The sequence below is a fragment of the Squalius cephalus genome, assembly GCF_949319135.1.
Source record: "Squalius cephalus genome assembly, chromosome: 4".
NCBI lineage: Eukaryota > Metazoa > Chordata > Actinopteri > Cypriniformes > Leuciscidae > Squalius > Squalius cephalus.
In genome coordinates this window covers 19,819,094-19,833,431 of record NC_137125.1, presented here as the reverse complement: position 1 = coordinate 19,833,431, position 14,338 = coordinate 19,819,094, and the positions used below count along the sequence as shown (strand labels likewise).

General features: G+C 40.1%; 2 long non-coding RNA genes across 2 annotated transcripts; both read right to left on the bottom strand.

The window, feature by feature from the left end:
• Positions 1 to 6,682: 6,682 nt before the first annotated feature.
• LOC307157807 lies at positions 6,683 to 6,862 on the bottom strand. Its single transcript, XR_013821082.1, has 2 exons — positions 6,825 to 6,862; positions 6,683 to 6,725 (listed from the first exon to the last, which is right to left on the bottom strand). It is a non-coding gene; the product is annotated as an uncharacterized lncRNA (long non-coding RNA).
• A 257-nt stretch (positions 6,863 to 7,119) lies between these two features.
• LOC307156705 lies at positions 7,120 to 7,658 on the bottom strand. Its single transcript, XR_013820781.1, has 3 exons — positions 7,582 to 7,658; positions 7,404 to 7,505; positions 7,120 to 7,313 (listed from the first exon to the last, which is right to left on the bottom strand). It is a non-coding gene; the product is annotated as an uncharacterized lncRNA (long non-coding RNA).
• Between the last annotated feature and the right edge of the window lie 6,680 nt (positions 7,659 to 14,338).

The following is a 14,338-nucleotide window of genomic DNA, read 5'->3' as shown; positions in this document are numbered from 1 at the left end:
TTTTTACAACCCGCCCCGCCCCGCACCCTCGACCATTAAATAGACATACTAGGCATTGTAATGTAAATGAAAACAGCCTTTATTTCAGCCTGAAAGTGCTTGGAAACATCGCCATGTAAACTGGCAATAACAGACGATTCTGAATATGAACCATAAATCTGGTCATATTAACCCTCTGGGCTTCTTCATAATTGGGTCACACTTAGCTTCCTCCCGCCCGAAAACGGGCGAAGCCTTAAAATTGTACTTAACTTTGTCCTAGGATAACCAATCAAATATTGTTTTGTTCTATAATGTTTTCTGATTATTATATAGAATTTTTAGAATTTTTTATGATACTTTGCATTAATTATGTAATTTTTATGAGCTATTTTTTCCATTAGAATTAATATATATATTTTTATTTTATTTATTTTATTTTATTTTTCAATAAATGCAACATTTCACATCAAATTAGAGTGCAGGCCTAAAAAAAAAAAAAAATTCAAGTGAGAAGAGCGCCACCTAGTGGCTTCAAAATTTATTAATTTGTGTCATGTCCTATAACCGCCCATAGGCGGCCTATAGCTTTTTTATTTATTTATTTGATTTATTCCCATTCGGAAAGAAAACAATTTATTACTAATCAACCACTGAATGGAACAACACAAATTATATATCATTTTAAAGCTTAGAATCTCAGCTTTTTAATGCATCTAATTAAATGTATTAATTCCTAACGAGTGCTGAGTAATCCCTCTAAAACCAAGTGTACCGCCAGCAGGCGCCACCTAGCTGCGAAAATATTTATTACCATATTTTTCAAAAATCTTGCCTTGATAAACACAAAGTTGATGTCATTTGAAAGCTTAGAGTCTGAACTTTACAGTGAATGTATCCACTTTGAAAAACTCTTAAGTATTGCTGAGTTATTTGCTGATACATAGAATTTCTCTTTTTTTCATAATCTATAAAATAATGTACTGCAATGTGTCAAAAACATCATACAGCTCATGAAACATTCTCAGATAATTGAAAATGGCACTTCATTTTTTACAGCATATTATTACAATTAAAATGAGCCCAAAATTAACATAATCTATTGCTTTTATGACAAGATATTCTTCATGGAGAAAAAATTGCCCATGAGGGGGTGTGAAAGACTGTACAAAAAGGCTATCTCTTTTCAAAATGCTGTAATTTTTGATTCCTTTATCCAAAAATTATTATTTTTTTATCCAGATGCAGCTAACATGTAGGGGGACTTCACTAAAAAAAGAATTTTCCTCCTACCTTATTTCCTTCCTGAGTTATTCCATGACAAATATGAAAGATATGCAAAATCATAATAAAAATTATATATATATATTGTCTTTTATCCACCGTTTCTTGGCGGGACAATGTCCAAATGTAATGTAATTTATATTTTCAAAAAATTTAAAAGGTGTTCTTTCAAACGATACCTACCTTTTGACTCTCCTTGCTATAGTTTTGGAGTTATTATGATTATATAATTTTTATATAGTTTGGGGCAAAATTTGCTGTTTCAGTCTTACCAGTTCATTTCTCTGTGTGTGTATGTGTGTTTGTGTGTGTGGGTGTGTGTGTGTGTGGGGGGGGTGTCTTTTTTGCACTCTTGATGTTTTAGAGTGTCACCCCTTCATGGCTGTACACTTTTTTTCAGCACAGTGGCTGATCTGTAGCTTGTACCACCAAAAGTTTCTCTGAGTTTTCCTATTTTTTCGTATTTCCCATTCATTTCCTATGTCGCCCGTTTTCGGGCGGGAGGAAGCTAAGTGTGACTTTTTTTTTTACGACCCTTTAACATATCAGAATCATCTCCTTGATTTTTTTGTGTGTTCATATAGGTAATAAAAGAAAAGTCACCAAGTTTCACCCCCATCCGATGAAGCAAAAAAATTAAACAATTCGAAACGTTCAAGTTTTCGCCCGTTTTCGGGCGAAGAAGCCCAGAGGGTTAATAAGATAATGATTTAAACATTTTAAATATTTACAAAGCAGCGTTTGTATTCATTTAATTCATCATTCACCTTTTTTTCCTTTTAATTATGTAAAATCCCGACCTCAATTTCTCCCGCACCTCAGCTTCCATCTTCACTTTTATTTCTCCGTCTTTGTTGTTGTGGCTGGCGGCGCGAGCTGCTTTGCGCGAGCTGTGTCACGTGACGCCAAAGGTTTGGGGAAAATCACGCAAGTTGCATTGCTACGGCCTTAAGAACCTACTAAAATATGATTAGATTGATATTCCCAAATATTTAATATAGGCTGGACATTGCATGCAACATATGGATTTTAATTTTATTTTGTTTTTAATGACCCGCCCCGCAAATAAAGTGACAATTTCTTTACCCGCCCCAACCCGACGGCTACCCGCGAGGCCCGCGGGTTATGAGACGACCCGCGCATCACTAATGCCGTGCCTGCTCCCGTTTGATTTTTACCACTCCACTGGACCTATAAAACAAACCGGCACAATTTAACAGACAGAACAAGATTAAAGTGAAAATGAGTACCCAGAAAAGCACTACATAAATGTAACAAATTATTATTATAAAGACCATGTTGTCACGGATCACAGAGGATGCAGACAAGGTTGGTAAGTTAAAGGTTTTATTTGCAGAGAACGGAGATGCAGACAGATGGTGAGTAATAGTAACACAGAACAATGGTGATAGCTTATCTGGATTGGTAAAGTCTCTCTCTTTTGTTCTTTAGGTGGATGCAGGATGGACTGAAGGCTGAGCAAAATACAGGAATGACGGACCGGAGAGGATTGCAACAGGTAGGTATCCAGGTGAGTGATCAGGAGTCTGTGAGTCATGTAATGACGAGACCAGACACTGAGTGAAGGGAGACTGTGGGTTTTGTAGGGAGTGCTGGTAATGGGACACAGGTGATGGTGCTCAGTAATCAGGGGAGAGTGAACGGGTGACGTGATGACTGGGCGGAGAGAGAGAACGAGTGGGCGGAGGTGAAGGAGAGCGTGTTGGTGAAGATGGAATCCTGACACATGACAGGGTTCTCAAGTCTCACGCATTGGCCGTGAGACACACGCAATTCAACCAGTTCACACGCTCACACGCCACACCGTGTATTTCTCACGCTGAAAAGGCAATGCTAACCAAGTTGTCCTACAAGCTTTATATATAACGTTGTATATGAGGCGCGGGCACACAAAGTGAAGTTTCCTGCCGCCAGCACGTATCTCGGCCAGATTGCGTTCGTTAATAGGCAACATAGATGCGCGAACACACGGAAGTTGACGGAACATTCTCGGCCACCGTACGTTCGTTACTAGGTAACCAACAACATCGCGCGAACACTCGTGAATGATGGAGAAGGTAAGTCGGAAGAAAGCTCGTCTAACATTTTTAGGCTAGAACATTTAATATATAGCCCATCGTATACATTATTATTGATGCAGTCAAAAACTCTACAACTACTTTGCAACCAGGCCAGAAGCTTTGGCTCAGTTTGGCTAGCTTACGTTATCTGAAACTAAGGGAAATGTTAGTGGGTATGGGAAGGAATGAAGATGTATTTCTTCATTTTATTTTAAATAAATTTAAATGTATTTATTTTATTTTAAATTATATTATATATTATACTGTATTAATAGTATTTCTAGTTACATTAAGGCTACATACATATTAAAGCAGAGTGCTCTGGGTAATATTTTATATCCTGTCAAAACATAACGTTACATTAATCATTGATTGCCATTGCATTTGTATTTTTCAAACACTTGCAACACAAAACACATGTTATATGCTGGAGTGTGTACTCTTGTGTACACACACACACACACACACACACACACACACACACACACACACACACACACACACACAAACACACACACACATACCTTAATAATACTCTAATATGTCATTTGTTCTCAATGTCCCACCACACAATAAATCATTATACCATTTCGACTAGACACATTCAAAATGCAAAAATATTTGTTTTTCCAAACTGTTTGGAGCAATTTGTTATATTTTTGTAATTTTTGTAACTTAATTGTAATTTTGAAATATAACATTAAAGAGTATATTTGATGTGATTAATTGCTCTGTCATTTATCAGATTTACCAATTGTTATAATTTCAATTTGTGCTGGTTAATTTAGAACAATGGGTAAAATTGGGGGGCGGGGACAGGTGGGGGTGGGGCTCCATTAGGGCTCCTCCCCCAACCACATGTGATCTCACTCCAAGATTTTGATAAAACTTGAGAACCCTGCACATGTACAATTTCATGTTGTTTAAAACAATCGATTAACGATTACCTTTACACAACTGCAGGTAAAAAAAAGAAAAACAAAAAAATCCTGTACACTATCAGTACTTGCACAAACATTATTAAAGTTTACAGTAGGTTTACAGTTTACAGGCATGTAGGTATATTACTGATGAAGGTCATGGGAATTATTAATTAATTTATAGGGAATTCAAAAAAAGTCACTTATTACAACCGAGCAAATGACTCGTTCGCGGTTCATTTGAACTGGCTGTAACTATCAACTCTGCAACGGATATAAATATCCGAACTATATATAGTTAGCAAGGTAACTTAGATCAGAAGTTTAAGACATTAAATTTGTAAGCACAATAACACAAGTAATATTTCTCTTTAAAATACAAACAAGACTTTATTGATTATTCTAACACATAAAACTAATATCTAACACAAACACACACATACACATTCATACGTGTTGCAGAAAGAAAAGAGTAAGGAAAGATTAAGTTTTAAGAGTGAGTTTAAGAGTGAGATGATGTAATCCCAAGTTTCTATGCACTTATAAGACACAACCTGAATGAACCATCAATCATTAGTTTAACCCTTTTATCGTTTCCTAGGTTATTAAATCTGTATCAAATACACCAGTTCAGCTTAAGAGTCTGGAGGCAGTACTTGCTTGTCTTTGCTTTTGGGGATTCCCTTTTGTTGCGTGAAAGGGGTTTTCCCGGTCCGTTCGTTGGCTGGTCTCCTCGTGCCTGATGTCTGGGTCACGTGATCAGTCACGTGGCGTAATGAAATTCTTTGTTTGAAGCTGGCTTTGCAGAAGAAACGTGGCTCGAAATCTTGTCGCAAAACTTAACTTAGAACCGAGACTCACAACGGAAAAGAAAGGAAACTAAGAAAAGAAAGGAAATTGAGAGGAGTAGATGATGGCTTGAATGAAGCTGTTTAACCCATGTTCTTCAGATCTTGATTTGGGTTATTTCGTCTGCGCGTTTACATGGTTCCTAGTCTGAGAGAGCGAGAGCAGAGAGAGAGCTTTGTTTCTGTCTAAGATTTTTAAACTCAAAGTTTGTCCCCCCTCCTGAAGAGATCGGACCAATTAGACACTGGCTTTGTTTTCAAAGTCATAAATCATGCGTTATCTGGGATCTCCTTACTAGCAGAGAGAACAGAGGCTACAGTTTAGACATTATTACTATTATAAGAATACGAACATTTTACACAGATTTCAATCAAGCCATCTTTTGAATCTCGAGCATACGATCATACTGATATGAAACACAACACACTTTCATTCAAACATCTAACAGTTATAACCATTAAAGGACTTACATGGGATATAATCTTATTAAACATGCATATAAGTGGTAGAAACAACACAGGATTATGTAGTTGCATGATGTTTGAGTATAAGTCCATCGAAACTGTTCTGGATGATTTTATGTATTGTTATAGGAAAAATCTCAGTCTTCTGGTTTGAAAAGAAGAGAATTGGTTTGGTCGTTCAGAGGTCCTTAAGGAGGAGGGGGTCTGGAATGTTGTGGGCTCGAGTAGTTTCTGCTGTTATCTTTATTGGGCACTGAGTTGTCATCTCTGAACCAATCATTCTCTTCCTAGCCATCTCACATTGACAAGTTCTTCCTTTAGCTGGGCTCATAAAAGCTCTTAGTTGGGGGTTTTCGTTGGTTAGCGTAGACTAGCTGGAGCCTGATTTTATGGCTCTGGATTGGTGATTTGGGTTCTGGAATGTTGAGTTCTGTGTCGAATTATGTTTGAACAAATCACCTGGAAGATTAATTTGTGTTTGATTCGCACTCAATCCTACAGGACCTAAACGTTGTAAATAGGCTATTGTGATACGTGTGCAAGTACTGACAGTGTGCAGGATTTTTTTGTTTCATGTCATTTAAAACAGAGTTACCTCACAGCTGGTAGAGTGTCCCTTTGCGTGCATAACAGAAAGAAAAGGCTTCATCTCTGTTAACGGCTGCAGACATGGAACTGCCTGTGCAACTTTTTGTAAGTAGGGCCAATATCGACACATGATGTCTGTGCAGAAGAATCTGCAGTTTGTTTTTGAGGCCACTTCTTTTTGCAAAAACATTGGATAAGCAAATATTTCACCCCTCTGCATGTTCAGTCCTTTAAGCAAGATGTTGTGTCTACAAACTGCCACCTCCAACCCTTCCTCATCCAATTTATTGCTGGACTTCTTTGAGGTCTCCCTGGCAGCAGCCCATGTGGATTGTCCACATTTGCCTCTCCCTTGTACCTGTAAGACAGTAGTAATAATAATAATAATAATAATAAACAGCATTATCAGTAAAGAGTAATATTTCAGTTAAACAACAAAAATACTAATAAAATTATGGAAGCATACTGGGTTGGTCTTTTGTTGAATTAAATCAACAAATGTTGCTACATCTTCATCCTTGGCAATGAAAACTCCATCGTAGAAAGGCTGCTCCTCTACTCTATATTAATTACAGTGGAACAAATTGGATTATAAGTCAATATACACTAACATAAACATGTATATAAATATTCCTTTGATATATTGGTTATGCTATTACTCTCTGGCTTTGTTAAACCGGTATAGTTTACGGTTTCCATCTACAGACGCTGCAACTGCATCTGGGACAGATGTGAAATGATCTATTCCACTGAGCTTCTCTTTCTCATGACGACAATATGTCCATTCCAAAAATGCTTTTTGGAATGCTTTGCCACAAATAGTATCGATCTAGCAGTGGAAAAAGAAAACTAAAATTAATTGGGGGTAAGGAAAAGTTCATTAACAAAATTAGATGTAATTTTTTAAAAATGTACCCGTTCAAATGTTCATGACCTATGCTCTAACATGTTCACAAATGCTTGTCTTGAGAGGCCTGGTGCAGTGACTTTGACCTGCTCAAAAGATGTGAATAGGTCAACCTGATATATAGTTTGAAATGCAACAGAGCCTGGCCAGTAACCACTTTGGATAAGGTCCTGCAGCTCAGGTGTCCATGTTTTGTGGCATGTAATGTAGCTCCAAACAGGCAAAGAGAGGTCATAGCGACCTACAATCCAATCCAAATAAGTTACAATGACAACCCTGAATAATAAAAAAATTGGATTGAATAAATACTTCATTTTTAAGGAATACATACCATTTATGTTGATGAGATGTACTAATCGGCCAGCACTTACAGACATGTTTTGAGGCACACAATCACAAATATTTTGAGGTTCTTGGATGGGTAACAAACATGCTAAAGAAAAAAAGAACATAATTAAAATATGACTTAGACTTTTAGACTTGTGTATTCATAAATACGTTTTTCTTACCTTGCTCACATAATGTGTGTTGGCCATTGATGTCCTTTACAACACTTGATGGAGGGATAGGTTTAAAGAAATTTTCTAAAAAATAATCTGTTATGCAAAGGAAGGTATTGGTGAGTTGACACATCACAGTTGTCGCAGTAATGTGGTTTTGGCAAACAGTCCTTGCACCTTATCACTGCTGCCTTGACTCTGCAGTGATCACAAGATAGGCAATATACCCTATCTGAGGCGAGCGAGCATCTTGAAAGCCAAAAGTCATATATAAGAAAACAAATGGTCATAATCTAATTGTATTTTAATTTACCAAAACACAGATAATGATAAAAAAAAAAAAATCTTGACAAGATAGAAGTCTTTTATAACTTACCAATAGCAGACTGTGCATTGATGCCAATATCTGAAGAATCCTCATTCATACAAGACTCAGCAGCACTTGTATTTACTAGAATAAGTTACAAAAATGTGTCAGTAAAACCATTCCTTTATTTTTGAAGTTTTTTTTTTTTTTTTTTTAACTCTACTAAATGGACACAATCAGCTTACCAGGATCAATCAAAGTTTGGTTGCTTGTTAATGCACGGACCACTAAAGCTTTGGATTTACCTGTACACCAGTGTAAAAGTGATAAGCCTCTATAAGATTTTTGAAAACAAGAACATTAAGAGAAAATAAACATTATATTATCACTTACCTCCTTTTCCTTGTTTGGCTTCTCGTTTTGAATATACCAAAATACCTCTTTTGTCTCTTTTTTTCCATCTGATCATTGGAACGTCTCCTCCTAGCCATAAGAACTATGTTATCAGTATAAAATGCTACAAAACGAACAATATCATCATTATTCTTAAACAGTTTAAAAGACAATTTACTTCCTGCAACTCTTGCAAATCAGCCATTATTTCATCGATGTCAAGTTCTAATTCCTTTTCCATGTCCTCTGCAGTTGGATCAGACAAATCATTGGAGGCTATTATTAAAGAATGCTTACCCCGGGTTTTTCTGAAGCGGAAGTCGTCATTGTTTTATAGCAGTGCATTAAATATATTTGTTGTCTTCCCATTTGCTCAAATATCAAAAGAAAAACTCTACAATAGTGTTTTTGCAAATTTAAAAAGAGGGGAAAAAAAATTGAAAGAGATTTACAAAAGCAGTCAGAAGGATGTCATTTTTACCGTCACTCACACAGACACTTTTTTTAAACACCCTCACAGCAGCATTTACTAATTTTTTTTTTTTGTGTGTGTAATTTGATGCAAATGTAATATTGTCACGCTGACGGCTGAAGCAGATGCAGAAGCAGGATCCAATTGCAGCAGGTTTTATTAAACAAACTCAAAAGATAATAAACTCAGACAGAGACTCAGGAACAGGAACAGCCAACATACAACATTAAGAACCCACAAACACTGACACAAGACAGGGTTTAAAACCAGAGGCAAACAAGCTAAACAAGATAACAAGGGGGTGTGGGGTGAGCAGGCAGTGCAGGCGGGCGGCCAGGGCGGAGCAGGCAGTGCAGGCAGCCAGGGCGGAGCAGGCAGTGCAGGAGGAGACGACCCTTCGGGCGGAGACGACCCGTCAGGTGGCCAGGGCAGAGACGACCCTTCAGGCGGCCAGGGCAGAGACGACCCTTCAGGCGGCCAGGAAGGAGACGACCCGTCAGGTGGCCAGGGCAGAGACGACCCTTCAGGCGGCCAGGGCAGAGACGACCCTTCAGGCGGCCAGGGCGGAGACGACCCTTCGGGCGGCCATGGCGGAGACGACCCTTCGGGCGGCCATGGCGGAGCTGGCTGAAGAGGCGACCATGGCGGTGCGGCCTCCATGGTCCAATCGCGGGACCTACCCATCCCCCCCCCAAAAAAAACATTTCTTGGGGACAGCTATGGAGACATAGGCTGGAGCAGGCACCAGCTCAGGAACAGACACCGGCTCAAGAACAGACACCTGCTCAAGAACAAGCACGTCAGCGGCCATCTCTGGTGAGGGCTGAGGTTCTGGCATGCCGGCGGCCATCTCTGGTGAGGGCTGAGGTTCTGAGATGGAGACAGGCTCTGGACTGGACGGAACCAGCGGCGAAGGAAGCTCTGGACTGGACGGAACCAGCGGCGAAGGAGACTCTGGGCTGGATGGGACCAGCGGCGAAGAGGGCTTTGAGCTGGGCAGGACCAGCGGCGAAGAGGGCTTTGAGCTGGGCAGGACCATCACAGACTCTGGCTCGGCGGCGGCCATCTTGTCCAGAGACACTGGCTCAGCAGCGGCGGCCATCTTGTCCGGAGACACTGGCTCGGCGGCGGCCATCTTGTCCGGAGACACTGGCTCGGCGGGCGTGACATGAACAGTCTCTGGATTGGCAGAAGCGACGTGAACAGTCTCTGGATCGGCAGATGCGACGTGAACAGTCTCTGGATCGGCAGAAGTGACGTAAACAGTCTCTGGATCGGCAGAAGTGACGTAAACAGTCTCTGGATCGGCAGATGCGACGTGAACAGTCTCTGGATCGGCAGATGCGACGTGAACAGTCTCTGGATCGGCAGAAGTGACGTGAATAGTCTCTGGATCGGCAGAAGTGACGTGAAAAGTCTCTGGCTCGGCAGACGTGACGTGAAGCTCTGGCTCGGCTGGACTGGCGTGAAGTGCAGGCTCGACTGGGCAAATGACTGGTTCGGTGGTTTTGGTGGAACGTGGAGCAGACCTGCGAGCTCCCCGGACGGACATCCAAGCGGGGTCAAACACTTTAGACACCAGATCAGCACTGTTTGAAATAAGTTTTCGTGCTCTGGGCCATGTGATCTCAGCCACTGGTCCAAAACGGATACGGTGCTGAGCAGGGAGTGGTAATGTGGGTTTGCCTGGGCTGACAGTGTGAGCAGGTTTGGCTTGACTGGGTGAATGTAGGGCATACTTGGGAGTAAAACTCTCCCAGCAGATGGCAACTGCTTCTCTCCAGTCCAGCCCTAAGAAGTCGGGGAGTGGTCGAGGATCGACGCATCCGGCTCCTACCTAACCTGTTTTTAAAGTTTCATCACTCAGATCACAGTTTGTAGCTAGCTCACAAAATTTCTCAGTAAACTCAAACAGATCGTGGCTTTCCTTCACTATCGCCGTGAGCCGATCCCAACACATCTTGAAGGAGGATGTGTTCAGTGACTCAGAGCGTGGAGATAATCACTTGACGGTACTCACACCGCACACACTCACACTGATAGTACTCACACCGCCTACAGCGTCACCAAGGCCCGCCCCGGTCGGCCTGACGGGGGCGCTACAGCGCTCAAAAATACGAAATGGCTCATAACTCATCAACCGTTAGGCCTAGGCTCAAGTGTCTTATATCGTTGGATTCATTGGCTCGAGACGGACCAGATGCATTTAGAGTAAATTGCATTTTTTTGAAAAAACTATTTTTGCGATTTTCTCCTAGGTTTTTGGTCCAATCGGAACCAAACCACTGCAAGAATATTCTCTGGAGTCTGACAATCAATAATCATCCAAAAAATTCTAAATTTCAATTAACGGTCGATAAGGGGAACCAAAATATTTGATGGCACCAGGGCCACTTTTACTAAAACGGTTATAAATTGTGAACGGAAAGAGAATTTTTTGCTAAACTTGGGATATATCTTCCTGAGCTCAATCTGAGATCACTTGAAAAAAATCGCAACAATTGGCCACTTGGCGGCACTATAAAATGGTTATAACTTGTGATCGGAAAGAGATATTTACACAAAACTTGGGACACGTTCATGAGCTCATTCTGAGGTCACGTGAAAAAAAATCATGACAATTGGCCACTTGGTGGTGCTATAAAATGATTATAACTTTGAGCGGAAAGAGATATTTTCGCTAAACTTGGGACACATGTTCATAAGCTCAATCTAAGTTGACATGAAAAAAATCTTGACATATCATATCCTGCCGTGTATGATCATATCCTGCCCTATTCATGGTAGCCTACTCGCGGACATTGCGTCATCAGTGTCATCAATTGCGTCATCAAGGGGCCCGCCTTGATAATCCTACTTAAGGGCCCGGTGTTGGCTCGTTACGCCACTGAATATAATTGTCTAAACTCCTTATCAAAATTACATATTTACAACAAATTTGACACATATATATGGGCACACTTTGAGTACTACTAATAAAAGTGGTGGAGATCAGGCAAGACTGTAAAAAGACTCAGGCAAAAAGGTGCTATAACTGTAAAAACGCTTTAAAACCATATATTTCCTATGGTAAACTGCCTGTATTGGCTGTAAATTGACTTTTCATCTATGATGGCAGTTGTTAAATGCTTGCTAAATAAAACTTAATGTCTTTTGATGCTTGTGTGCTTAAAGGCCTTAAAGGTCTTAACTGCTTGAACCCCGATAAATGCTGCTTGCAGCTTTAATTTTTACTTTTTTTTTTGTTACATAAAGCTTATTATTACATAAACAGATGTATATACAATAACGTATATCTGTACAATAACTCTGTACAATAACTAATTTCATTTTGATGTTAATGACCATTTGACTGACAATGTGTGATTTTGTGAGTAAAAGTTTTCAACATGATCCAATAATTAATATAAACTGTGAGATTCAGATAAAGCAAATGCATAAATGAAATAAACTTGAGTTCTGTGACGTTAGTTTTGTGGAAGTTCAGTGTTTCCCCTAGGTTTACAGCTTTGGGGGGGGGGGGGGGGGGGATTGTTGACACAAACACTTAAAGGAGTCATGGTGTTCATTTGTTTCTTTTAATGGCAGCAGTGAATATATTAACTGAACAATTATTTGAACTACATTAAACTAAACATTGGAAGATTTATTTTTATGTAATTTATCCACAAAGTGTGCAGCTTTTGTCACTGCGGTGTATCTTTCTGGGCTTCTGGAAGAACATTTCCAGAGCCTCTTGATATGGGAAGTCAGAAACGTCTGGCCCATTTATTGAGATCCGCATGCATGCTGCAAGATGGTCTCCTTGCAGCCTATTGCGGATGTTTGTCTTGACCTGCAAATGCATTAACTGTTAAATGTGATAGCTTAACATATAGCTAAAAGCAGCAAATCCTATTGTGAAAAGTTTGTATTACCCTGTTCATGGTTGAAAAGTCCCTTTCACAGTTTACACTACTGACTGGGACCGTCAGAGCAATAGAAGCCAGCAGGCTCATAGTTGGGTACAGGACACCAAACTCCTCATATTTTGAAGACAGTTCAGACAATATTGCCAGCTGTGTCTTGTTCTGAAAAGGTTCAAAATGACATCAGTAACACAGTGTAGTGTTAATGATAATGTCATGTAAAAATGTCACATTTGTAAGTTACCTTAAGTGGACCTGAGACCACTTGCTCCTTGAAAGAAGCCCATTCTTCAAGGACTGTTCCAAAATCGACACAGGAACTAAACTTCTCTACCAGTATCCTCAGTTTTGTGTGTGCAGTGTCATCAGGGAGTGTAGCTGCTTGTGGACCGAGTATTCCAAATGCAGCCACAACTCCAACCTCACAGAAACGTCTCTCGAGATGGGCAATGAGGTCATCCAAATATGGATCCATCACCTATAATCAAAAACATGAAACATGTTAGTAAACTATTAGTATAAATAAAACTGTGCAACAGCTATATTTAATTTAGATCAATAAAGCCAGACAAAAGCCACATAATCATACCTGTGATTGAAATCGTTGCCAGTACTGCTGTCTGTCTCCTGCATTACCCCCTCTTCTCCCTCTTTCCTGTTCAGCAGAGATGCAGAATGCACCCAGTCCTGAAGGGTCTTCCACATTTTGGGTCAACTTACTCAGGTGTGAGCCAGGTTGATGACCACCAGAATCTTTTATGCCCTTTATTAAGGCCAGGGTGACAGGTACCTGGAAAAAATAAGCATATTGACTTAAGCATAAAGATTAATTGTGGTACCCTATATAAACAAAAATAAACAAACAAGATAAAACATTGAGCTGAGTTATTTAAGTTACCTGCTCTTTGATTGCCAGGAACATGACATCCTCCTTTTGAAAGAGCTTAGAGAGGCATGCCAGGTGAGGGAGCACATCAGCTTGCAGATGAAGGGCGGCAATGAAGCGATAGGTGGCAAGGAATGAATAAAGTCCCTTAGCAGTAGGGCATTTGCGGGTCTCTACTTCGTCTGCCAAGGCACCCAGTACAGCAGTTATGTTCCTTAGGAGGTTTTTTACTGCTTCATGTTGGGAGAGCCACCGTGTGTCCTTTACTTGCTAGTCAATGACAGAAAAAAAAACAGTTTAAAAAATGAATATAAATGCAAGTAAAGTATTCATATATGTCATTTTCTTTTAGGCATAACTTATTTACCTTCACTTTCAGCTCACACACACCGAGAATCTCTGCAGCGGCTTTCAGAGAAGCAGAGCGGTTTGCACTGTTTCTGAAGTACAGGTGTAACTGTTCCAAATGGTCTCTGAATGTAGCCATGTAAGGCACCTCTTCAGATGCATCCTTACAGGCTAGAGCTAGCCTATGTGCAGCACAGTGGACACTTAGGAGCTGTGGCCATTCCTCTGATAACTGTTTTGCTACTCCATTTTGTCTTCCTATTAAATACATTTGTTTATTAATTTAACAAGGAACAAAATATTGAAAACAGTTTAATTATTTACAAAAAGAAGGTTATGACACCTGTCATTACAGCAGCACCATCGGTTCCAAGGCCAAAGATTAGGTGTGTCGGTATGCCCTTCGTGTGAACAATATTTTTTAGTGCTGCCACTATTGAATCTGCTTTCCC